This window comes from Falco peregrinus, chromosome 14, assembly GCF_023634155.1.
Source record: "Falco peregrinus isolate bFalPer1 chromosome 14, bFalPer1.pri, whole genome shotgun sequence".
NCBI lineage: Eukaryota > Metazoa > Chordata > Aves > Falconiformes > Falconidae > Falco > Falco peregrinus.
The window spans coordinates 8,534,447-8,561,276 of record NC_073734.1 but is presented as its reverse complement, the minus strand read 5'-3'; the positions used below and the strand labels follow the sequence as shown (position 1 = coordinate 8,561,276).

General features: G+C 41.7%; 1 long non-coding RNA gene across 1 annotated transcript in view; it reads right to left on the bottom strand.

Moving 5' to 3' along the window:
- Nucleotides 1–23,485: 23,485 nt before the first annotated feature.
- The window catches only part of LOC129785619 (uncharacterized), a 112,485-nt gene continuing 109,140 nt past the window's right edge, over nucleotides 23,486–26,830 (bottom strand). Inside the window, exon 3 of the long non-coding RNA XR_008749766.1 lies at nucleotides 23,486–23,598. This is a non-coding gene — a long non-coding RNA (uncharacterized LOC129785619). The remainder of the gene's footprint in view (nucleotides 23,599–26,830) is intronic.

Below are 26,830 nucleotides of genomic sequence, written 5' to 3'. Positions count from 1 at the left end.
CTACCTCTGCCCTGAAGAAAACCATCCGCAGGAAGGATAGTCACCTTGTACTGAATCAATGATGGGAACAGAGCAACCTCAGCGCCGGTTGTACAAAGAAGCAAAGATCTCTTACTATCACCCTTCAGACACAGTTGTACCTCAACTTGCTGCTACACCGGCTGCTACTACTCTGTTTGGGGGGGTGGGGTGGGGGGTGTCATATGGCTCTCATTTAAATGAGGAAAAATGTTTTTGGATTGGCCAAAAAGGATACTGCACTGGGGCACTTTGAAATCCCTTTGGGTAGCGTGGGCTGAATGGAAGAGTGTCTGATCTCTGCTTTGGCTCTCCACAGCATCCCTTGATAAACCCAACACTTAAACTGTCAACTGTCCTATGAGGCTAAGGTTTTTAGGAAGTAATACGTGAAGAAGTAATTCAGGCATCTCAAATAAACAAGAAAGGCCCTGCATGAAACTCTGATCCATTCCCTTTTACATCTGTTAGTCCTACATCGGAGCTTTTCAAGACCGATAACGGGTGTTAGGTAGGCTTGTGCTCTGCCCTGAGAGTACACGACTTCATGACAACGAGGATGCACCAGGTCCCCACTAGCCTTAGTAGTAATGTGTCACATCTGCCTCTCATGTGCTCTCCAGAAAGCAATTCCAATGCTTCTCTTACCCCTCTGACTGAGGAATGATATCAGGAAAAGGACTGTTACTCTGGTTTGGATACTAACGAACTTCAGCATCTCCCAGTGCTGCAGGGCCTGTAACATAACTGCAGGTAAAGAGCAGGGGAAAAGAGTCATCCTGGAAGTGTCTCTGCCTCCTGCCGAGTCTCAGACAGCAGCAGATATTCACCTGTGCCAGAGTGGCACTGGAACGTAGCTTTTTTCCTGAGATAGAAGGCTGTAAAACACTGGATTACATGGTTGTCATCATTGCTTATTGGCTTTTGTTCTTTTCAGATTGCAAGGCAGCAGCGAGCAGAGTGCCGCCGTACTATGCTTGGATGTCTGAGGAGAAGCTCATTGTTCACTTATTGCAAAAAAGCATTAAAAATAGGGAAGAAAAAAAAAAGTAAAAAAAAAAGTTGAGCAGTTTTCCTCTTGGAACACCAGGAGCCAGGTGCAGAGTTGCTGACAGTGATGACAAACAAATACTGGAAATATTTTGCAGTTCATCAAACAAATAGTATTTAGGAACAGACTCAAATGTCCTTACTTGTACTGAGCAGTATCTTACAGTTCTCTTGGAACTGGTGCAGTGTTCATGGAATAAGACATGTTTCTGCACCGGTAACAACATGGGAAAGTATCAGTAGTATTAAAGGCCAGATTCTTGCATTCCTATTTACACAGATAAGCACACGTGCCCGTAGGAGCTCTAATTCTTGTAATGAGGTTTCTCAGAGAGTAAGAAAAACCCAGAGAAAAATATGACTGGCAAAATCTAACCTTAATATATGATGAAAATATCTGTGATATTTGATTGCGTGCCATTAACTATGGCTTATCTTGGTATTATTCTCCACTTTTGGTAGGTGAAAATCTCAGGCTCAAGACTTCACACTAAACCAGAGGGCTGTATAATATTAACTAGAACATCCATCATTCTGCGTACTGCAAATATTCTGTATATTCTAAAGCAGAGCACAGCACATGCTGGTAAGAAAAAGAAATTCCGAGGAAGCAACAGTAATCATGAAACTATACCAAGTAATAACTTTACCAGACAGTCAAAACTGAAATGAAAGAAAGATCACGAGTAAGATGAATTAATGTTTATGACTTTACCAAACACAGTAACTATGGCAACTCACGCCACTTCCACCTGAATCTTCTACCAAAAAAACTTCCTGTGTCAGTGCATTTCCCTACTTAGGTGAAGTTTGGGGCTTTTTGTGTATATTTAAAAGCAGACATAGGCAGCGAGAGGTTGATCTAATCGTTAAGAAGTGGTCTGTTAAGCACTAACGGTGGCGAGTGCACTTCTGCCTCAGCAAGGAAGCACTCCTGTGTACAGTGGGTGCCCCACGTTCCACGGAGCGCTCGGTGTAAAAATTGGGTCCGTTACAGACGAGATACTTTCTTATCTGCACCAGGGCTCCCCGACCAATTCTCTAGCTTCTGGATTGCCCTCAAATCCCCCTTGGATTCAAGGACAACTTGCTCCTAGGCTGAGTCCTCATCCTTCTTGAAAGGAGATACACATTGCTCTAATACATGTAATTATAACTGTATCTTATGTACAAGCACTTCATCATGCAGCATTTACAGGGTCTCATTCTGCATTTACAGCGACTCATTCTGCATTTTTTGTTACTTCATTCTATTCATTTGTGTGTTGTTTTAAATATTTTGAGTAAACTTCAGAGGCTGAGTTATTTGCAATGGAAACAGAGCCAAAGAGACTCTCCCTCTCCAGTCTCTATGTGAGCCAGACGGCCTCACTTTAACCATTTCCCTTAAATCAAAAAACACAACTGCAAGACCAAATATATTGGGACAGGCATGTCAGCTGGTGCAAAGAGTCCTAGCTCTACTGACTTCGGGGAGGCAGGCAAATTTATAGCGGGTGAGCCACTCCCCCCACTCTATGGTGCAACCTCTAGTGATTTTATTGAGTGTTGCAATAGCTAATGTTTTTAAAAGTGTTGCTTAAATCAAGAGACTGCACAAGAACCTAAGCTTGGATGATTTTTTTGTTGGCTTTTGCTTAAGTTTTAATTTCTAGTCCTTGTGGCTCTAAAGAAAAACTGGAAAAGATTAGGTGAATGCTGTTATGTAAAAAAAGCCAATGATTTTAAACAAATCTCATAAGCATTATTCTTTTTATTCCTGGTGCATGGTTTGTAGGGGTTTTTTTTTATTTCTGGAAGGTAAGCAAATATCAAACTCTAATAGAACTAATAATAAAGAAATCTTTAAAAACATGTTCCTAACTCTCTCTGAAACCTTAAGAAAAAACAAATTAAGAGTGTTGAAGCTGACAAAGTGATGTCTCAGGTGAAAATCAGGGGCCATTTCACTACAATTAGCAGGGCTTAAAAGGAGGCAAAGATGCAGCAATAAGACCTGTCCTTCTCTTAAAGGAAGAGAATTTTTCTCCCATGTTTTACAAAGACTATGTTACATTCTTGTCTGGTTACTTGTTTTGTACAGATAGAATACGGGCAAGCAGGTCTTCTGCTTAATCTTTGCAGCTTTTTAAATACAAGCAATACTTAAATACAAATGAATTAAGAACAGGAAGGCTAGCACTTGAAAACTAATCAGCTGAAATGCATAGGAGCTGCTAGAAGACATCTTGGAATTGCTCCATCCATGAGCTCTCCTGCAAGGACAATGCTTATATTGGGATTTGAAGTTCCCCTGGCAGTAATAGCCTTTTTTTCCTTTTTTGGGTTTTTTTTTTTTTGTTTTGTTTTGTTTTGCTTTGGTTTGGTTTGGTTTTTTTACCCCTCCCTCACAGATTGTACAGAAACTTCTGCAGTGAAGTACTCTTCAAGGAATGGGGATCAAATTGTTAAATACAATTCCAGTAGAATGTATTACTAAAGGCTGAAATTCACTATTAGGAGCACACTTAAGACACATCAGCATAGCACGTAACAGGTTGAAAGATAAATTTGCTCTTTCCCCATCTGATATCCTTTTCACCCAGAACACTAAGTTAAAATGGTAGAAAACAATGCTCCCTTCTCCTCTAAAAATACACAGTGCATAATAAAAAAGTAATGTGTGATCAGCCCCTTGATGTGTTTAAGGTAGTAGCAGGAACTGATACTGCCCAGAGCAGCAATGAGTTTCTGAGTCCCACACATGGTAAGAGAAACTGAAATAAGGGATGCATGGAAAATCCATTACTAGAAACCTACGTGGAGACAAAACGTTTTGATTTTCGACAGATCTCAAGAGGTCCAAGCACAGCATGTTAATGTTTATGATAGAAGTCAGTCAGTCTCTAGGCTTATGTTATTTTGTTTTGGTAAAAGAATATGAGATCTTAGAATAATCACTGGTATTTTTACTGACTAACTCTTCTTAGTAGCTTCTCTCAAGTGTAGCTGGTTTTAATTTGTGGAATGAGGGTGGGCATAGCTTAACATTTATAAAGCTCTAATTAAGAGCATTTCCCTCACAGAGAACAAAAACACGACAACTATTTCTTAGAAGTTTTTAAATTAGATGTTTTGATTTTAGTTGGCAAATTTCTGGAGTGGTTTGTTGTTGGTTTTTTTCTAAGTCCTCTGCTTTTCCAGTGTGACTAAATCCAAAATGTTTGTACCATTAAGGTGACAGATGACACGGCCCAAAGGCAAACACACACGATCATCTGTCAGGTGCTTGGCTCTGCTGTGGTTTTCTGTGTGCTTTGCCAGCAAGTCTTAGCACCTTTGTGTGCTTCTGTTTCCTTACCTGTAAAATTGAGATAATGACACGTACCTTCTTTCGTAAAAGCTTTGGCGTCTTTTCTATATAAAAGTGCTACGCAGCACTGCAATACAAATGCAAGTGCTTACATAACCCTACCACGCTACATATACAGGAGAGTTGATAGGGGGAGAAATAGTAACCTTTGTCTCAAGGGATCTGGGCTTGGTTTTGGTTTCTAGTCTCTATTAATTTCTTTTTTACCTTCCAGAATTGTCTGAAACATCTGCTGAATTGGCACAATGTGAATGGAGAGATTCCACTTCATCGTAATTTTGTCCTGATGCAAAACTGTCAATGTCTGGTGTTTTCAAAGGCAACAATTTTTTCTGAGTACGGTGCCAGGAATAATCTCCTGCTCTTTGACTCAATCCGTAAGCCCACAGGGTTATGTATTTATTTACTTATTTATTTTGATGTCTCCAAAAGAGAAATGCATGTTGCCTTACCAGACTGCATGCTGTAAAACAGTGGAAGCAAATAAACTGCAATTGTTAATGTTAATTGGTCTTACTTTACCATGTCATTTCCAATTTTTTTCAAAATGGAGATTAAAAAGGGTTGGAGAAAAAGCTGTGATTTTGTCATAAGCAATCCAGTTAGCAGAGTGAACTGAAGGGATTTGATTGTTCAAGCCCTGCACAACCAACGAAGCGCACCAATTCACATGAAGCTGTCTGTCCGCACCCCCCCCAGCATTGTCTACACAGACCTATGTCTCTGCACGCGGTGATCGCATGGGCCCCTGAGTGCACACCCATCTGCAGAAGGGCCACACTGTCCTGCATATTTTGTACCATTCAGCCATTGCACAGACCTCTGAAAGTGTAAATGCTAAAATGTCAACAAGCACAGAACGCAGCGAGGCCTCAGGTGGCCTGTTCAGGCCAAATGGTGACGACGATTGTGACTTTTCACTTGGAGTTGATACGGGGTTTGCTCTGTGGAAAACTTCAAAGAGCGAAAACCCGGGAAGCACGGCATCTTGCAGACTCGAGAAGCTCATACAATCTAAAAACCAGTTCAACTCACCCGCCCTCCAGTACTGCATCCCCATGGTGCTGCGTTGTGTTCCTCAAACTGAATGTAAGAGACATGAAGGAGAATGTTCCAACCTAAATTATCTCATTCATTCAGGATGTTTTCGTTAATATCCTGCTTCAGTTTTCCAGTTGATAGTTTTGGTTGTATTCTTAGCAACCTCTTAATAAAACCGCATACAGTGGGGTTTTTTCTAACACTATGGTGTTCATGCCTTTCACACTCCTGCACACAGTCACCACCTGCCCACATCCTTGCCCTCAGTGTCAGCAGAGACTGGACCACTGTCAGTTGGGTGCACGTGAACTCATCCACACACGTACACATAAACTTGCTGATTTTCTCTGAATTTCCGTCAAGTCTAGTCTTGAGGTGCCCAAAACGGAGCACACTGTCCTACAAGAGGTTATAATTCTGGTCAAAAATTCCTGCCTCCATCCCATTTGAGACTTGCTTGTTGCCATGTCATGGCACCACAGATTTATATTTCATTTCCTGTTATCCATCACCTCAGGTCAGCAAAGTGGTCTTCTAGGTTTCTCCCACAGAATGAGGTTTTCCTCAAGTATTAGCTTCTTGGTTTTCACATTACATGGCGTTGTGCTGTTTTCTGTTCACATGCCAATCATCTATAGGTCTACTTGGACATATCTGGGCAGCTTCACTGTCTACTCAATCTCCCAAGTGACTGGCATCTAAAGATTTTAATAGCACAGCCTTCTTCCACATAACTAGCAGTAGCTAAGAATCAACATAAATCCCATCTTGGTCCCAGCCTCTGCTAAACACCTCCCCAAAACATGACATGTTGCTGTTAATAATCATCCGTCAGCCAGTTTGCAGTCCTCATGACACAATGTTTATACCCAAACCAATGTGTAAACTTGTTTTGCAAGCAGGAATGTCATGAGAAATCACATCAAATGCCTTACTAAAGTCATCAGTAGACCCAGCAAATTGCCTTTTATCCATTGATTTTGTAATTCCGGTTTCTAGAAGTAGTTTGGGAAATCTATTTTCTATTCTTCTTTGCTACTGAGGCTTATTTTTTCCTTCTCCTGTAAACAAAAATTCCATAGTCGTTCCCTTTTTCCATTCCTGCATTCCTTCTCTCAAGCTGAGATATTCCCAAGATCTTTAATTAATTATCTAGGAAGACACAGTTTACCCTGCATCACAAAAGCCGATGATAAATTTGATGTTTGTTGCAGCTGCAGAGCAGATGTGGGCCCTGAACTCTGAGATTTTTGTTCCCTCTGTGTAACGTGAGTCAGAATTCTTAAGGAAATGTATATGCCAACAGTTACCAGAGTGTGATACCTGAAGTACCTCAATATTTGCCTTTTGGGAGGAATGTGATTTAGCTATAATATCTCAGATAGTGAGACGTGCTCTTGGAGATGCCTGCAAGTCATGTCAAAGAGCAGTTTCAGGCTTGGATCCTGACCTTGGAGCCTGGAACTGGACACCACCTTCCCTAGAATTGTATAAGGATTCAAGCATGGATGACACTGAAGTCAGATACCACAAGGGTACCCTGTATTTTCTAGTAGCAGGCATCTCAATAATACTGGAAGATGACTGAATTATTCACAGCTTGAACTCCTTTGGCTCTACAGGCAGAGCAGGAGACTACAAAACCCCCAAATGATGCTGTGACTGCAGAAGCAGAATGATCGGAGAATCCCCGTTCACATCACTCAAGACCACCCATTTTGTCCTATTTGATGGAAAGAGAAAACTTGCTATCACAGGAGAGGAGGAAAACAGGTAGGAAGGTTGTCTGGAATTGGGTATAAAAACAATTACACACTCTGTTAGCGAAGACTCAAACTCCCAAACCCACTAACAGTAAAATTTACTGCACCTTTGAAATACACAGAATTCTGCCTGGAAATCAAGTACGGAGAAATGGAAGAGCGATATGCACAGGCAGCACAATCATATGGCCAACATATGGAATCAAACTGAATAGCTACTGGTTTTTAAGTTCCGCAAAAACAATGAATTGAAGACGAGCGAGAGACCTCTTTCTCACCCCGTTTATTTCCCCGAGTACCCCCCTGCTTCCCAGCCCTCACAGCACACGTAGCACTTACCTGTTTTTCAGACACTTGCCACTTCCAATTCCTAAAAAGCCTCAGACTGTTCCATAAGTACTCTTAACTACTTTCCTGAGCAAAACCACACAAAGAAGTAGCAGATGAAAGACAACTGCGATATTGGCATGCAGTTTCCTTAAAAAATCCCCACAACAGCCTCACCATCAACAGTGGGCTCATTCTTACAGCTAGATGGAAAGAGTGGCATGTGAGCATCACTGCGCACCCACACATCCAACATGTTTGTTTAACCACACACATATAAAAGCCTGTTGAAATCACAACATATCTTAAGCCTAGGCAAAATGTTTTAATTAAAGGAAACATATTTTCCTCATTAGTACATTGTATGATGTATCAACGACCATGACCTACTCCTGTGGCATGTTTTTTTTCTTCTTCCCTGTGTGTGAACATCTGTACATTTCCCCAGAAGCTGAATTTGACACATGTGATGCAGGAACAGAAATGTCTTTTCAGTGGAAGTCTAAAGCAAACAGATGTGTCAAGCATCTGCCAACAAGTCATGAGGAAGTTACTTCTGCTCCAGGACATAATAACCTATGCACTTCTCCTTAGAAGAATGCTTGTCTTTTGTGGAAAAGACAATTACATTGTCTATGAGTTGGATTTTCAGTTGTAATGGAAATACAGGGTCACAGAATCACGGGGCTGGAAGGGACCACTGGACACAGTCTAGTCCAACCCCTCTGTTCAAGTAGGGTCAGTTACAGCAGGATGCTCTGGAGCGTGTTCTGTGGCGTTCTGAGTATCTCCAGTGATGGAGACCACACACACTGCTCTGTGTAACCTGCTCTGGTGTTTGACCACCCTTATATTGCAAAAAAAAAGTATCTTACATTTAAACAGAACATCCTGTATTTCAACCCGTGCAGCACTGAGATGAGTCAGGCTCTGTCTCCTTTATTCTCCACCACTAGATATTGATACAAATTGGCAAGATATCCCCCGAGCCTTCTCTTCTCCAGGCTGCACAGCCTCAACTCTCTTTGCCTCTCCCCCTATGCCAGACTCTCCATCCCCTAGCCATCTCTGTAGCCCTTCACTGGACTCTTTCCGGCACATCCGAGTCTTTCTTGCACTGGGAGCCTGGGTCTGGACATAGACCCTGGATGCGTCTCACCAGTGCTGAGTAAAGGGTAAGAATCACTTTTCTCAACCTGATAGCAAGGTTCCTCCTAATGCAGTCTGGGACGTTGTTGGCCGCCTTCACTGCAGAAGCATCGAGCTGACTCACGTTCAACTGATGATCCACCAGGAGCCCCAGGTCATTCTGTGAGATCTCTGGCTTCTGGGTAGCTCTGGCATACAATGACATTGTTTTCAAATCTGCATATCTACGGCCAGGCACATAAATCCATATTTGGCATCAAAATAAAAGCAGGTTGCTCTTCCAAGGCACTGCAAACCTACAGCTCCCAATGGAGAAAAGTGAAAGTGTTATGATTAAATCCCTATTTCACGTTTCCAGGTTGCCTGCAGCAGAGCCTTCATCATCAAATTGCGTATAAATGGAGTCTCCGTAAGATGCAACATTTCAACTAAGCCCTAACAAGAACCACTCAAGAGAAAAGTACATTTGCTTCCAGTTTATTCCTTTGGTTTCAATTGTGATAAGTTACAAACCTATTGTAAAATAGATACCACGCCACATAGGGGCATGCAGCTCTAAGATAACTCATCCTAAACCAGTGATATATATGGAAGGTTAGATAATGTTGCATTATACATGAGAATATCAGTTTCTTTATGAACCAGACCCCCACTGCCATGTGCTAGGAGGTATGAATTAGACATGATGAACATAATAAAGCAAAGACATCAGTGTTTAGGACATCTTTTTATAAAGCACTAGCCTGTCCCTGCACTTAGAATAAGTACCTGCATCCATTCCCTTATTAACCACTACCGACCTTCATCACTCTTGAACTCCCTTGTTAAGATGAATAGCAAAAAAAGAGAAATATAAGATCTTACTGCTAAAGCCCAATTCCTGGCCCCTGGGGTACCTATTGTACAAGATAGTTGCAGAATGTAAATGCAGAAATGAGCACTACAGAAATGCTTATGGATGAGGAAATAATATCATGAATTGTGTTATGTCAAGTGAGATCCTATTTATAAACAGACAAAAAGCTTCTGGGTGAGTAAGTGATGGGAGGCAAGACACTGTTCATTGTACAAATGAGTGCAAAATATGATAAAAAGGAACTATAGGGCTCTCAGGGAGAATAATTCATGTGCCATTATCATTTTGACACCAAGGACAGTAGCGTATTCATCAGTATTGAGTTGCAGGGAACCTGTGCCTACCCTTTGCGAATCCTGTGGGAGGTCATGTACGTGGTCTGTTTCTGGGGTAGATCTCTGGAAGATTCTGGAGTTCCTCATCAACATGATCAAAGCCAGGGCTTGCGTCTATCAAGCCAGGTTTGGCAGAGAGGCAACGACCTGAATGTGTGAGCTCTTGCTGTCTGTGTGGCAGAGACGTTTCACACGCTCACATTGCCTGGGAAGCCGTGGTTGGAAAGGCACAAAAGGGGCAGGAGGCAGACAGTGGTCAGTACTTCAGAGAGCAGCAATGGTTCGAGCAGGTTACGGGGCCAGCTATTTGCACTACAGATACTGCACTTAAGATACCTGTTATTTTTCTAGTGGTTTGTAGCATTGCCTCCTTTACCCCCTAGGTAAATGCGACAGCATGTCATACCAACCCTTTACTCATTTTCTTTCCACTTGTTCCCCATTGCCCCCTACCAAATCAAGCAGTCACACCTTGGACAAGACTCTTGAAAGATGAGCATTCAATCAAAGCTGCCTATCTAGAGGGTAGATCCCACAGTAAAAACTTGGACTGATTGCCAGCTTTCAAGATGTGACAGAAAGCTGCAAAACTTGGCAGCCGGTGTCCAGACTGAGTTTAGACTCTGGAGGCTTAAAATTCCCAATCTGCTGAGAGCAGCATGGTGAGTTGACTGGACGGTGCCACAGCATTCACTCACCGAACTGGGGTAATGCTGCTTTCTGGCAGTTATTACAGCCTACAAGCTACACAAAGCTCCTAATGCTTTAAGGAAAGCAAAGGCCAGTTCTGTTCCATCAATGCCATGTTCAAGACAGATGTTACCGTGCCTATACCTCCACGCTGCCAAGGAGCAGCTGTTTTTGGAGGCTGAAAAACACTTTCAGATGGAGGAAATCTCCAAGAATGAGTAAAAGTTACTCTGAAAGATTACAGTGCCTTCACATCTGCTGTACAACACTTATGCACACATCAATTTCAACTTTTCCAAGGACATTGACGGGACTTGGAAATCAAACCCCATTCAGACGTACACTCCAGACACGTATCGCAACTGTAGTGCTACACCGACCACTCCAGAGAAGATGTAAACAAGGGACAGTGGGTGAGATGCTGAGTTTGCAATGCTAAATATATTTGTTGTTCTCTGTCATTGCTTTAATAGGAGCCACTATAAAGACATTGTTCAGCACCACCGATTTTTTCCCATTGCACTTTCCTAACCTTGCCAATCTTTGAGTTTGGGATTATAGCAGTGGGTAGTTTATCTCTTCTGAAGAAGTAACAAAATGCCATGGCTTTCAGACCTCTTATCTCATAGACCCTTATCTTTTCTGCTTCCAATTGTGCCTGGGGAAAGGATGAGGAGCAGATGAACACCCAGGAATTTAGCACGTTATTAGTATTTTTTTTAACCTGGGGCAAGGAACAAAACAAGCGAGCGGAGTACTGTGAAGTAGCACACTTAACTTTGTCTCCTGATCTCTGAATCTAGCACATTAAAGGATGGTGTTGCCGTTTGATACCTGCTGCTGCTAAGAGAATGCATAATGATAAAACCACCAGCTAAGCTCTTACATCATTTTACAATCAGGCATCTCAAAAACTGTTTATCTGATCAGCACCAAATTCTGTCAGAGCGTTGACATGTGCATTTCTAAATAATTTCAGTATGTCAACCTGAATAGACACACAGAATCAGAGAGTTAATTATCTTTGACAACTTTGCCAGCTAATTTCCTATTTATATGTACCAAACTAGGGGCCTCTTTTATCCTTCCTTGTCACAAAGAGTTTATCAATCAAATCAAGGCCTAAAATTGGCTGCCAAGGCGGCCTGCCATACCAAAGGGGAGTTTATCTGTTTGAAATCTTTCCGACTACCTAATGACAGCAACATTGACATGAAACATAATAGGCATTGTTTTGTGTTGTTCCTTCTCTCTCCCTGCCCCCTTTCCGTTCCTGCTCACAGCGGACATTGCCTCTCTGGGAGAAGACGAAGCTCAGGCTGGTCCCTCCCCTGCCCTCCCAGGCTCCCGCTTCCTAAACATGCCTGCGCCTGGATGCAGCTGTCAGGACCGGGTTTCGGATGCACACAGTTCACCTCTGGATTTGAGCTGACAGAACCTGCCCGTGTCAACTCCATCCTTGTCTCTGCCAATTCAAGCACATTCGTTGAGGAATATGAACGATGTTAAAAACTACCCGCTCCTGCTGACAGGCATTAGACGGCGGAGCTTTTGGTGCATGTTGTCACTACTTTTCCTTGACAGGCAGTTATGTTTTACTTTAATAGCCATATATCTCCTCTCCGGTTCCCTTTAACTGGGTGGAATTTTACAAGGATACCAAGAGGTTGTCACTTTGTTGGTGCACGCCAGCGTTATTCCTCATCAGGGAGCTCCCCCTTACACAACTCATGTAAAAATGCACTGCATCCCATGGCAAAGGCAACAGGAAAAAAAAACATGGTCCTTGCTGATACCTCATTAGGATTTTCTTTCTCATCCTGGGTGGGGAAAGGCCAAGCAGTCAGGGGCTGAATCCTAATGGTCTGCTGAACCCACACAGGTGATTTCTCTGGGGAAGTTATGCTGGAGGTGGCAAGATTCATCACACGTGATGCTTGTAATCCATCACACCACCCTTACTAGTTAAAAATAAATAAAAATATAGAACACTTTAAAAACATTGAATTGTTGCTTAGGCAGTCACCACTCCTGGGCCAGACCACACTGAGAAAATTATCTATTATGTGGGAAAAAGACAAAAATACGGTGTCATTTGCATTCTTGGAGATGGGGTCTGTCCTTTCTCACCAACACAACCATGCTGACCAAAGGTGGAAGACACTAAGCACTCTGCTTTGCATTCATGCTGTGCACTGTAGGTCCAGAGGAGATAAAAAGTCTGCTCCGGTGCTCTCCCTGACCTCTGAGTGCCAAGGCACTGACATCTGAAGGTTGTTCCCCCTGAAGTGAGCCAGAGGGAGTTAGAATCACACTTTTTTAACGCTCCACTAACCTCTTAATTCTGCAGATATTTTCTGTCTTTAGAAAATGGCTCCCTTTCTAATTCCAGCATTTTATCCCAAAAGCCATCTCCACATTCCAGCAGTTTCAGAACAGGGTGGGCACTGTGCAAGCCAGTACTCCTGGTTGGAAGAAAAGCAGCTGAGCTGGTATTCTTCCTGTAGCTGAAGTAGGCATTCAAGATATGCACCCTCCCCTTATAGGACGAGGTCTTACAGAAGATACAAAGCATCTGGACTGAAGTGCCTCATTGTAATGAGGTCTTGAAAGCAGATTTTATGTTATTTTATTACTTACTATCTAAAAGAAGAGGTGAGAGGAGGGGAAATGACTGGCAGATTCTTTAATGTCACCCAAAAGCCTCAAGGGCCCAATTAATCAGGAAATATGTTTGGCTTTTGGACTTCAGTTGTCCATTCCCTGGGGCTTCTGCAGTGCAGGGGCTGGACATATGTTACTTGCTCACGCTCTAAGAAATTATATTTGCATGGGGAGTGATACCTGCTAGTCCAGAATTAAGATGTCAAGACCTTCTCTCATTCAAATGCCAGCGCTTTCAGCTGGAATGTGTCTGGAGAGGACCCACAAACCAGTTGAACAGCTTGGTTCATAACCTTCGACATTCCCATGAGAGTCTGCATGAAGATCCAGCTGTTTGGATAACACAGCGGAATAGGAAATCGGAGAACGTGCATTATTACACCCTCCTCAGTTCTCACTGAAGAGTATAAAGTGACTCACCACCAAAAACTCAGGTAATAAGAAAAAAGATTTCATGAACTCGTGAAACTAATACTGATTCAAAGTCCTCTCCAGGCCTGCTGAGTCAGTGGAGAAACCTCTTTCACTTTTGAAATCAATGACAAAACTACAGCAGGAAGGGTATTTCTCCCCAGATAAACAAGCCAGGAATGGCTTTAAGCTGCTAAAGCTGAATTGGTTTCTTTGGAAACAACAGCAACTTAAAAGTTTATGAGTCTTTCTCATCTGGGTTGCCTGTCCAGAAGATTTGGAATTTTTTAAGGATGCCAACAAAATCTAGTCATTTTATCATCTTGTATTCATAGAAATACTCCAGCAGCCTAGAGGTACCTTTCTACAATTTATTCGGGGATGCACAGATAAACTTTTCCTCTGCTGCTTGTTCCAAGGGACATACACTTCAGACGGTAAAACCCAGTGACTGCTGGATCTTGCCTTGATCTACTGAGGCATCATAGCAAATCCCTATTCCAAGCTCCCACCGCCTGCGGAATGGCATGTTTTGGGGAGGAGTGGCTCTGGGCCAGACCTATACAGAGAGAGGTGTGTTTAGAAATGTTCAATGTGTTCTGAGAGACTTTCAGCACCAGATCTCACACTAGCTCCAGCGGCAGGAAAAATGGCTTGTGACACAAGCAAGGGGAGTGATAGTGTGGGTTAATGTTGTCTGTGCAATGGCTATTATTTTTATTTCCCTGTCTCTGGAAGACGAAGACTCAAAAATAGTCCTAAATATGGAGTGAAATGACTGTGTCCAGACCCTAGAGAACAATCTTCAGTGATTAATACTGATGCCTTGGTTGCCGTAGTCCTGTTAGTGCTGTGAAAGGCTCCCTATAGTTAGTGATGGATTGCTACGATTTTACCAAATGCACACGGAAGTCACCAGGAAGAAAACCTTGAGAAGCAAAGTTCTCATCTTTCCACTGTGTTAATAAAGCTACTGTAGTGATAGCGCAAAATCTCGCATACCAGAGAACCAATTCTCAGCAGGGGACTTGGGTAAAAAGGAGAAGATTACTTCTGGACGCTGCTTTCGCCGAGACTCCCAGCACATGCTGTTGGTGATGCAGATGCTTATCCAGTAGAAGCTGGGCAGAGATCAGCAATTCATTTCACATTAGCCAGTATTGAACATCAGTCATTACAACCAGCACAGTCCAGATTTGAGCCAGTGACCTAAGGGTGAAAGGCTGCAGCTTCCCAAGCCGGTAATCATTACGTTTTGACACAACCAATTATTCAAAAACAGTCACTCAGAGCTCAATTAAAATTTCAGTAACTTAACCTTTTCTTTGCTTCTCCTTTGTCTCCTGCACATTGTGTTCCCCAGTCTAAATAAACTGAACACTTTGTCACTGCACTATATAATTCTGTATTCAAACTGTCAGGACCTACCGTAGTCACCTCTGTCACTGTCTCTGCCAATCCCAGAGAGCTCGCTCAAGCCTCTGAACAGTATTAAAGTGCTCTCCCTGACAGACACTTTGATAACATCACCAAGCACATGCATTGAGGCAAATTCCTTCTGACAGCATTCACTCAACAAGACAAAAACTAAAGAGCTATACGGATTTGTTTTAGTTACCTTGCTTGTGTGATAGATGTTATAATTAACTCTCTGTCTAATACTGAAAAGCTATTGTTAAGTTTCATGGTCTTTGAAGATTCACATTTGTAACAGCAAACCTCTCAAATGAACACATTTAGCAATGACTGCATTTTTCAGTGGTTTCTTAATGTTGCCAAACAGCAGCACTGAATATTTATAGAGTTTCTGTTAAAAAATTACACATATCATTGCTTGTTTTTGCTTTGATCTAGAATTTATTGTCTGTGAAGTAAAAAAAGACAGACCCCCACACACACCTCCTCTCTCCTGTACACCTCCAGTGCATGTTGGCTGCTTAAGACATTGTGTAGAGGCAGGTCGTCTCAGACTCCAGTACAAATCTAATTAAATTAATGCAACCTCTTGGACAACACAGAATCATTACTGCTGCAACCATTCTAACATTTATCACATCTACAGAGTCATCCATCAGAAACTAAATGCTTAGTCTCCTACTCTGTGTTCACCATAATGGACCCAGTTACATTTTTTCTCCCCAGCAAGAGCAAATTATTACAGACAAGATGCTACAACGACCTGTCCACCTTCTGTATTACCAGCAGAGTCTGCATTGCAGTTTAACGGCAGGTACTCCTGCTCCGAGAGCTCCCTGTCAAAGCAAATACCCCTTGAGCCCTTTGGGAATGGTGAAGAACATGGACTGACACCAGTTCCTAGGGATGCCACCCAAGGTGAGGTGTATGGCTAAGTAAATCACCAGCTTCAGAGACGGCTCAAGCCATGACTCCCAACCTCCCCGTTACGCAGTGGGAAACTGGTAGGGAGGAAGTGCAAAAAGGAGCTATTAAGAGGGTACAAGTTTATGTCAAAATAGGTCTCTGTTTATAGCTGCTTTAACTTCCACCCGTTTAGACTGCCTAAGACACTCCTACCAACACGTAATTTGCAATACCATAGATGTCACTTTTGGATCTGGCCCAGCAAGTAACTTTCTAACAGGGTCACAGGTTTCTCCGTTGCATGAGAACACGTGGGGATACAGCCCATATTAGCTCAGAACACACACTTTTCATACTGTTACGTTTCTGAAAGGCAGCCCTGAGGAGAATGTCTCTGATGGAAAAAGCTAAAATAATCCACCCCGCATAGGCTGATACTGCTATATCTATGGCCTGAACTGCTCGTTCCTCCCATTTCTCCTTGGAACATGGATGAAATCAGACCTTTTGGATTTCGTCCTGCCAGGAAAATGATAATGGACTACTAAAAGGGCTCCAAATGCTGCCGGTTGCCCCAAGCAGCACATAGGGGTCCCAGCATTTCAGAGGTCATGCCTGCTATCACGGCTTTCAATACGTTACACAGACCAGTGGGATCTTGCTCTTTAAGGCAGCCACAAAGTGCTCAGCGATCACAGCATTCCTGACTCGTGCTGCAGCATCTACTGCTCAGCAGGATGCCACGAAAGCAACTACGCAGCTTGATTTTGTGATTCTGAAAACAAAGGCAAAAACAAACTGCAGCTGGAATCTAGTCCCCACTCCCAGTTTTGTCCCTTTCATTATCGTGGGCCTTTGCCACAATGAACTTCACAAGAGTCTCATCTTCGTTAGCTCTCCAGGCTATCTACGTTTTTTTAACAGCTACAGTGACAAAAACAAAGACACGACCAGCCTGTCTCGGGGAGATGAGAGTCTGGCATTTGAAACAATTTGACCACACATTGCACCTATTTCCTATAGAGCTACTTAAGAGCGTGAACAGGAAAGATAATTTTTCCATACCACCTGCACATAATCAGTTTTTTAAATTATCTTTCTTCTTTTATTATAATGATTTTTTGTTTAATCTGGAGATTGATTTTACGTGAAAACCTGTCACTACCCTTTTAGCAGAAAGCAATATATGAGGGTTTGTTTTAATAATTATTGTAGTTCCCTAGACTATCTTAAGCACAGACAATAGCCTTGTCCTGATGAAATATAACCAAAGATTGATGACAGAGTTGTCATCCTCATGTCTTATGTTCCAGGTAGGTGAGGCGCTGGCTGTCATTTTGATTACAAATGTGGCATTGGAGCTGAGTGTACCTTATTGCCACAGTAAATAGTGTGTCTGTGTTTCCACTGAGAAAACATTTCTTTTGGGGTTTATTCTGTAACTTACTCACAAGCGTCTGCTTGAAGTTTGGTGGAGAAGTTGAAGAGAACATGATTTTAAAGAATAATAATAATAAAACATTTCAGCTTCTTTAAACTACAAGAGTATTAAGAAAACACCAGTTAAGCAGTTTATGAAGCTTAAATTTTTATAACTGTTCTGAGGTATTGGTATAATACTTGAAGAAAGTTCTTCTTTCAATGTACATTTCTGTAAAATGCATAACAATACCTGCTTAAATTCAAATTTGCCCAGGAGACCAGAACATCTCTGAATTGCTTGTCTGCTTTATTATGCAAATTTTTTATTTTTCCTACAAACATTCTTAGGGATAAATAATATACAGTTTGAAATTATATATTATACTTTAAATATATGTGCAATGTTAGAGAGAATAAAGACTGTGGATTAGGTTTTCTGGGCCAGTGTAAACTGAGACACTTCAATAACTTTTTTCAGATGTACAGTAGTATCTCTAAGATAGGACTGTAGATTCGTTACAGATTATGGTCTGAGACAGACATGTTCATTATATCCTTTCTAGGATGCAATTTATGGATATGCATTGCATTTAGTGTAAAAATACTACATTAAAACTGGGTGTTCTTAACAGGCCTTAGCCTCAGAAACAACTGGAGCCGTGACCAACAGCTGTGTCTGCTCCCCGGTGCAATTTTACACACAGGGATGTCTCCTGAGAGGAGGAGATGCCTTGCTTGGAGCCTCGGGATGACCCGGCTACAGCCTCTTCGCACCAAGAGGCACAACGGGACATAACACAATGAAATGCTGCCTAAAGATCTGGGTTTGGCACTGAAACCTCCCTTAGCATTTGTTCACTTCACTCAATATTCAGTCATTTCCTGAGATGCTTACTGCTGTACATGTCTGGAATTAGCTATTCTGCTGCTGGATCTCCTGCTTTCACCTTTGCACTAAAAGACAGAAATTTCTTTTTGCTGAAAAGGCATCACTTGTTTTTTAAGTTATTATGATGTACATTTTTTATTACCAGATCTCTTTTAAACTGGTCAATGCGATCACTTGTGTGCCAATTTGTGACTTTATTTCTTCCTGGACATCCTTGCCCCCTAACCCAGCTTGCATCAGATTGGGGTTTTTTCCAACACCTGTAAAATGATTGGTCTTATTATTTCTTTATTTTCTAATATCATGTCTGAGCCAGGAGATGCTGAGATACTTGCTAGCTTTGGGACTGCTTTTAATACTTAATTATTATTTTTTTTTAACAGATATTGACTTCTGTAACACTGGTCAGCATTGCTGTCATGCACACTTCCTCTCGTTGTTAGTTTTGCTGCCCCTCAACTACTAGGTATTATTATTATCTACTAGATAAGGGAAGGTTCCTTATCACTGGCTGGTATAGAAAAAGATTACAAAGAATTTATTGAACAAGCTGCCCACTGGCTGAGAAATTAGCCTACAGCCCACAATGTCCAAGATGATCAGTGATGAATTCAAGAGGAACCTGTGAAGTTCCCTCTTGAAATCTGTGATAATTTCTGGCCACTTGATACTACTTTCTCTTACAGTGAAAATATGACCTGCTCAGGACCTGCAGGTCAAAATCTAGCCTGGTCTTCTTTTACTTTGCTCTTGACTCAACCTTCCTAGCAACTCAAGGCACCATTTTTTTCTTACATACTTAATTTCTTCTCTGTTGAGAGTGATTAAAAGTTTTGGTGTAGCATTTCTGGCTGATGCTACCCAAACATAAGAAAACCTGCCTACTTCCCTGAGGTTCAAATGGGTGGTAAAGAAGATGCTGCACAGGTTAATGATTGAGCTTCATCAGTTCTGAGCAGCTTTTTAGCATGTTCGATTTCAAATTAAAACCATTCACTGCCAATGCCTCTCAGTGAATGAAAAGATCAAAGATATGCTTGAACTCTTTATTTAGATGATACAAGCATTCATTTGTTGTCTTGCCTATTAGGTCTACATTAAAAAAAGTTGACTATGAATTCGTTATGAGATTACATGTCATTTTCATATGTGGGTAGCAGAACAGACATTATACAAAAGACAACAGGACACATTTTATACTTGACCATTAGGTCAAAGGACATTAATCAAAGCAGAGTGGATCTGTATAATTAATCCCCACTATCATAAGTAGTTTTAAACAGAAGTAAGGTAAGAGAATTCATAAGTGATTTAAAGTAACATTCTACATTTCCTTCTCCTAGAAGTAATACCATTAATTTAAAAAATCCAGATCTCATCAGCAACTCTATAACAATCATTTGGGGAAAACTGCATATTCATTTTGACTATGCAAAATAATTATCTTAAAAACAGATATTATTTTATACTCCAGCACCAACTTCAGGACAATGCATATATATCGTAACATAACCTATTAAATGAGACAAAAATTGGCTGCAGGTTCTCCTTGGACTTTGTACCACTTGAGTGACCAAGAAAAAGCTGTATATCATGGGCATTTGGGACAGAGCTCCAGGGGAACAACAGACCAAAGCAGGAATAAGGAACCCAAAAGACTGCAGCCTCAGCACCCTAACAGCACATCACTGCTAAGGCAAGTCCTACCCATGGCACATACACAGTCCTCCCACTTCCAGTGTCTCATTTGCTGGAATAAAGGATAAAAAGTGTATCCTTTCTAAGTAATTCTGTTTGCTGCTGCTGAGTCAAAGAACATCTTGCTATCTGTCTGCCAAAAAGCATCTGTTACACTCACTCCCATTCTTGTCTCTATTCCATATTTCAGCTTCTATTCTCATGCCCTATTGCTATGAAGGTATCGTAATTATATAACTACAATTATATAATTATATACAGAGTTCACTTCTATATATAATTATTAACAGAGCTCATTTTTAGAAGATCTTAATAATATGCAGCGGCTCCCTTTATGTCCACTGTTCCTAGATGGATCCCTCTGCTATCCCCTTCAAATTATCTTTATCCTAGGAGACAAACTTCACAACTTTAAAGCACTCTCCAAGCAAAAATGTAGTAATTTCACTAGCTATAGAAAACTGATGCAGTCGATTGCTTAAGTACATTTATGGAGATGTAGGATTCTTCACCTCCAAATACACAGGCTTTTTTCTCAGTCTGTTAAATGCAGATCTAGAGGCAAAAGGAATGGAAAACAGATATCAAACTAGCTGGAAAGCCGCACAGAGCAGATAAGCACCTTGTAGAATGTAAACTTATTTGTTTGCTTGAAACAATCTTCCAAGCAGCTTCTCACTAATGCATGCTTCTAACTCGTTGCAATCTTTGGAACCAAAGTGGTTCCTTTTTAATAATAACAACCAACAGCAATAAGCAACACAGCTCACCATCTTAACTCCCAGGTGAGCCAACACCAAATACAACACTGAAATTTGACTTTGGGAACATTTCAAATCACATCCTCCGCTGCTGGAAGTCAGAATAGTTCCATATCCTCCAAGAGAGTTGCCCTGATTTTTATCACCTAAGAATCTGACCATTGTAACACAATATACACAAAGGAAATCTAATGTTATATCAGATAGCGAGTTAACCAGCCCTTTGTTTTTCTCCCTGATATCCTGTCTTTTCAATTGCTGCAAGCAATTAAGTGCCCACCACTTGTTTGAACAACCAAACCAAAATAATTACAAATGCATGTTACACTACAACAATTGCATATTAACAAAGGCTGGGGGCCAATTAATCATTATACCATCAATATCTAATTTGCATAAAACTATTCTCTTTAAAGACTCCATGTTTGGGGTGACAGGGTTACCTCATTGATTATGTAAATTCCCCATCAAGCTTTGCAGAAGCAGTCAAAAGAAATAAAAAGGCTTGTCTGTTTCCAGCCAACATCCTACAGCTATGAGGCAGGACAAAATGGGAGGAAAGCAGAAAGAAAGAAAGGCAGAAAGGCGGGGAAAAGCAACAATGTAGAATGAAGTTTTAAAAGGCTGGGCTACAGTTCAGGCTTAGGAGCATAAAGCTGAAAAAAAAATTAATCTGGAGTACGCCAGTTAAGAAGGCACTGGTGGACTGAGTTCTTTACAGCCACGACATGTCACAAACTGCAATAAAACAGCTCAAAACCCATGCTGCCAGTTTCCATTTTACCTAGCGCTTCCTCAAAGATACATTCTAAAAGGAGATATATGCCTCTGAAGGCAAACCAAAGTCCTACAGATGAGCCCACCGATAAAATCATGTATTCCCTTTGTGACATGGGAAATTCATTTTCCTGAAGATTTTCTCTGGAAGAACACTGGCTTCTTAAATTAGCAATTTTCTCCTTGAATCTTATGAAGAATTCTCACACTGACTGTGGGCGACAATTACAATTGCAATATTTTTCCGCTTGCACAACTGGGCTGTGAATTAAACAGGCCATCAGCTCTAACCACTTCTGCCTGGCTGTGCAGCCGAAGCCAAGGGGTCTGTTGTGCTGTCACGTACAAGCCAGGCACCCCAAAGTGATGGCCGTGGCACAGCCCCGTGTCACCTGTTAGCTGGCTAGGACAAAGCAAAAGGAGCAAAGGACTGCCTGCATCTGCCCATCCTTCCTGAACAGAAATAACAAGTTTCTTGACTCCACTTTTGATGTGTGCAAGTAAGACTTGCCTTTTTTTCCAGGCCTGTGCAAAGTGGGAGTGCTGCATATTATTCTTCCAGGAATTTTTTTCCTTCAGTGACTAAAGGCTAATAGTCATGATATAAACAGGCCTCCTAAAGGATAATTAAACTCCTTTCCTATGGTAAAAGGAAGGTACAGCATGTAGATTTACCTTTCCCCAGAGTTAAGGAAAAAGCCACTAACATGAAAACAAAACGAAAAAAAAGGCCTCATCTCTGAGAGCTAGGGTTCACTGTGGCTGCATGCTTTCAGCATTGCAGTGTGGTGCACAGCAAGATACAGAACAGCTAGACCAGGTTTCATGCTAGACGAGGTTTCATGCTATCCAACATACACATACCTACAGAAGAGGACAAATATTTGGAAATTTAAAGTAGCAAGTGCCCAAGCAATGAGGCCACTAAGTAGGAAAAGCAGAAATCTTCCCATGGCAAGTAGTGCAAAAAAGCATCAGTGTAGCATGTATTGTATCTGCAACATACTTCGTGCTCTATTCTCCGTGGAGGGCTTTTCAACACCAAAATGGGGGACAAGGTGAAGAGAAGGGAGTTTAAAGTGCAAGCTGCACTCTCTGCTCCAAAAAGCACACTATGCTGATTCAAAAAAAACATTTTCAAAAATGCCTGTGGGTAAATTTGAGCTGCCCACAGCTCCCCAGGGGCAGCCGAACTTGCTGTCGAGCCATTTATGTGGATTTCAGTCAAATTCTAATTTTAGTGTTCATTAAACATGGGTAATTCCCAAGCCAATCCCTGCATCACCTAGTATACATAATACCTCTACAATATAGGTCATCCTAGCTTAGAAAACATATACAGACATCAAAGTGCAACCATTTCATTATAAGTATTAACTTTATAAATAATTATGAACTTCTTAATTCTTTACAAGATGCTGTATAATCACAAATGTTTAAAAAACATTACAAAAGGAAGAGGGATGAGTGGTTACGGTATACAGGTATATATATGTATATAACCCATGCATACACATGTATTAGAGAAGAAGAAAGGTCTAAATATGCATGTATCTAGCTACCTGAGGCAGAAGGGAGGCTGTTTTCCTGAAATATAGGCTATTGAGGAGAAAGCCTGGTCTCTGCGTCAACCCAAAGAAAGCCTCAAACCTGCTGTCCTAATAGGTGTTCTCAGCTTCTCCCTGTTCTCCACACAGCTCTTCTGTGCAGGGAGGTCCTACCCTGTCAAGATGCTTGTTTCAGGTTCCTTTGAGACACAAGGGTTGCAGCAGGATGGGGTAGCAAGGCTGTGAGTATCCCGCACCAGACATGTACGAAGTATAGCCATGTCCTTCCTTCCCCCTTCCCCCTACCATCTCCAGCTCTGTGACACTGAGGCTGCAAGGCAGATGCTCCACTCTGTATGTACCAAAATGTAGCACTTCTTTTGTGTGTCACGAAGGAAGCACATGCTTTTACTCACTTTTTGGATGCTGCAGCTGAGGCGTGGGGAGACACGTGCTTTCAGAAACTCCCTGGAACCTGAGTGACCAGGCTGAGCCTTATTACTGGAGAGGGGATCGTTCCACGTCTCTACAGAAATGAAGCAGAAAGGAGATACCTCAGCACTGTGCTAGATCATGCCAGAACTCACGCAATAATTAACACTGGACAATTATGTCAGACCAGACAAGTCTGACACACAAAGCAAGAAAGAAATTGTAACACTGGAGGTAGGGACTATACTGAAACAAACCCTGCAAGAGGATACACTTCCCAAAGGACACGGATGTATCATTTAGTATTAAACACAGTTATTTCATCAGAAGCATGGACATCTCCTGTGAACTTCAGAGAACTATGAAGATGCTATCTTGAAGCCAGGCAGGGGCCGAGCTGGGAACGAACAGATCTCAGAGCAATAATGAAATTGAGTCCATTTTTTGACAACTTGAAAGGTGGCCTGAGCAGCCAGGTGCCAGCACAGCGCTGGTCTGAGCGCCTGCACAGCTCGGCTGCCCTGCTCTCGGCAGCTGGGCTGGCTGCGCATCGCCAGGGGAGGGCTCTTGGCTGCGGGGGTCAGCCCTGGCTGTGCACACAGTTCACAGTCATTCTGCACTGAGTGGACGGTGCGCACATATGGCCAGTTGACTTCTTCAGATGGCCCCAAAGAAGCCTCCTCCAAAATAATTCTCCATAAAAATCATTTATTGTTTCCTTTAAGCAACATCTGTTACTAATCTAATAGTAGCATTTTAAATATGCACCCTTGCACAGCATTAATGTGAGAAAGTGGATTAAATACAGTTTGACTGCTTGCATTTTAACAGCTCCATAGCTAATGTTGTTTATGGGCTGTCGGGTTTCTTTTTATTAATTTATATTGATCTTAAGTGCTCAGAAAAGCAAAGCCTGATAGAACAAGCTCAAGCCAGGCAAAGTACTGATCAGCAGTAGGCACACATCCCCACACAGCCCTGCCAGGGGAACTCATTTGCAGCCAGCTACACCTGCTACTCTGCTGCCAGGTCCCCTAACATGAGCCTGCTTCTCAAGCCAAAGTATATATTACTTTTCCACAAGGTGAGCCAGCAGCATCCTACAGATCAGGCTTGGGTTACCTGCTTCTCTTCATCTCAGTCTAACCTAGGCGTGCTTTTAATTCTGCTTGCAAGAAGTCAGCACAGAAAGACACAGGTACCCATTTGAGAAGAAAAACCAATGGCTATTGCAATAATATGGCAGAAAATAAAAAAAAAAATATATGTAAATACCTGAGAAAGGAGCTGCCCCTTCCATTCACAAAACTTCTGCACTGAGCAGACAATGACTAGTAAACTAGAAGCAATTTGCACAGAAACTCGAGAGTTGCACAGTTCGGCCAACTGCTTCCTATTGTCTAGAAACAAACCCAGACCTTCATTCCATCCCCTCTCTCCAATGCCTCTGCTCAGCTGGTCACTTACACAATTATAAACTTCGCCATTCCTTGGCAATTCAGGGCAAATGAGGCTAATCACTGCTGCTCGGTACAGCTGACTCTTACCCCTTCTCCAATCTTACTTAGGAAATTGCAGTGGGATTGATTATTTGGGATGGGATTTCAACCCCTCACACTCCTTGCTAGGTCACATGTCACGGTTTATTTATATCTACCCCAGTCATCCTAAGGACAAGTGGAAATTTGTCAGTCACCATCCTAGGGCACTCTGTCCGAGTAAGAGTCGAGTCAAATGTAAAGTACATTTTTAGATTTCTTTCTGTCCTGGCCTGTCACTTGTCCTGGATCTGGCTGCTTTTGTGAAGTTATTGGCTAAACCAACCTTGCCACTTACAGTAGTAGAAAGAATGTAAACAGAAAGTTGCGACCGATACTGACAGCATTACTAATTGGCTCAGAAAGACACAATTAGGAAAGAAGGAGGGAGAAGGAAAAACAGCTATTTATGAATGCTAAGTACATATAAATAAAATAGATAACAAATAAGGGTGGAAAGAGGGAGAAAATTGAAAACTGCAGATAAAAATGAGAAAGTAAAAACTGTAGAAAACTTATAAGAGAAGTAAAAGGATATAAGGGTCAACATAATTAACAGCAATAAGAATTTATTTTTAGTACATTAAAAACATAAGGAATCCTAAGAATGAAATGGAAAGATGCCAAGAAAGGCAGATATGTTCACTAACAGTAACAAGCTTTGTTCAAGGCTGCAAGAGGCACAGACATTGGCAAATTGACAAATATTTACAAAATATCGCTTGCAAAGTGAAAAAAAAAAGCGTAAGTTGGGCAAAGCCGTATGTGTTGAAATGTCACCTTCCACAGAAGAGGCAGGCCGATTTTAAGCAGCTTTCCTCACATACGGTATGCAGTGATCTGTTCAGGCTATAAAGCCTTCACAGAAACACCACTTCTTTATTAATCTGTATGGCACCTCCCACCACCCGAGTCACATGCTAATGGGAATGCTATCGCTGCTGTAAAATCATTTCTAAAGTTAAGGAATCATCTAAGTTGCTCTAGGACTGGCACTTCAAGAGTGTTATGCACGATGCTATACATTATCTAAACCATCTTTCTCAAGGAATAAAGAACTACCCATCACATATGAGCACCACACACTTCTCACTTCAAGTACCAAAAAACAGTGGGGGGGGGGGGGAAGCCATTGAGGCCATTTAGATTTTCCAGGAAAATCAAGAGAGAGTATGCCCCACAGCTCCTGACTGTCAGTGGGAGCTGGGAACCTACACCCCTTGTGAAAAGTTCAGCTTAAATATTTCTTGGTTTTGACCCAATATATTCTGCAAAGAAATGAATAAATACCTCAGTTTGGTTCCTATCATCTCTGCTTCCCTCCCTTGCTGGCAGCCCAATACTGAATTCATTAAATTTCATTAAAATATCCATCTGGTTCCTGCTTTTACAAGACTATGAAATCTGTGGGTCTTTGCAGAGCAGAATCAGCTGTTCCCTGTTTAATATGGCCTTTCTGGCATATGGACACTAGATCTGACTTAAAGATCCCCTGTACCCAGCTGACAGTCAGGGGTGATACAAGCACTAGTTCAGCTAAAGACTGTACAAGATTAAGGTTGGCTTAATGACGATGAAGTTTGGTGTTCTGGCACATGCAGCACTAGAAAACTACAACTCCAACAAGACACCCTGGCAGCCAGGATAGAAACCGATTACTGTCAATGGGACCCAAAACATAATTTGGTTCTGAAAACCACAAACTCAAGAAGTCCAAGTGGAAACAAAATACTTCATTTGCTTTCCCCAATGGAGAATGAACATTTTTGTGACAATAATGAAATTTCC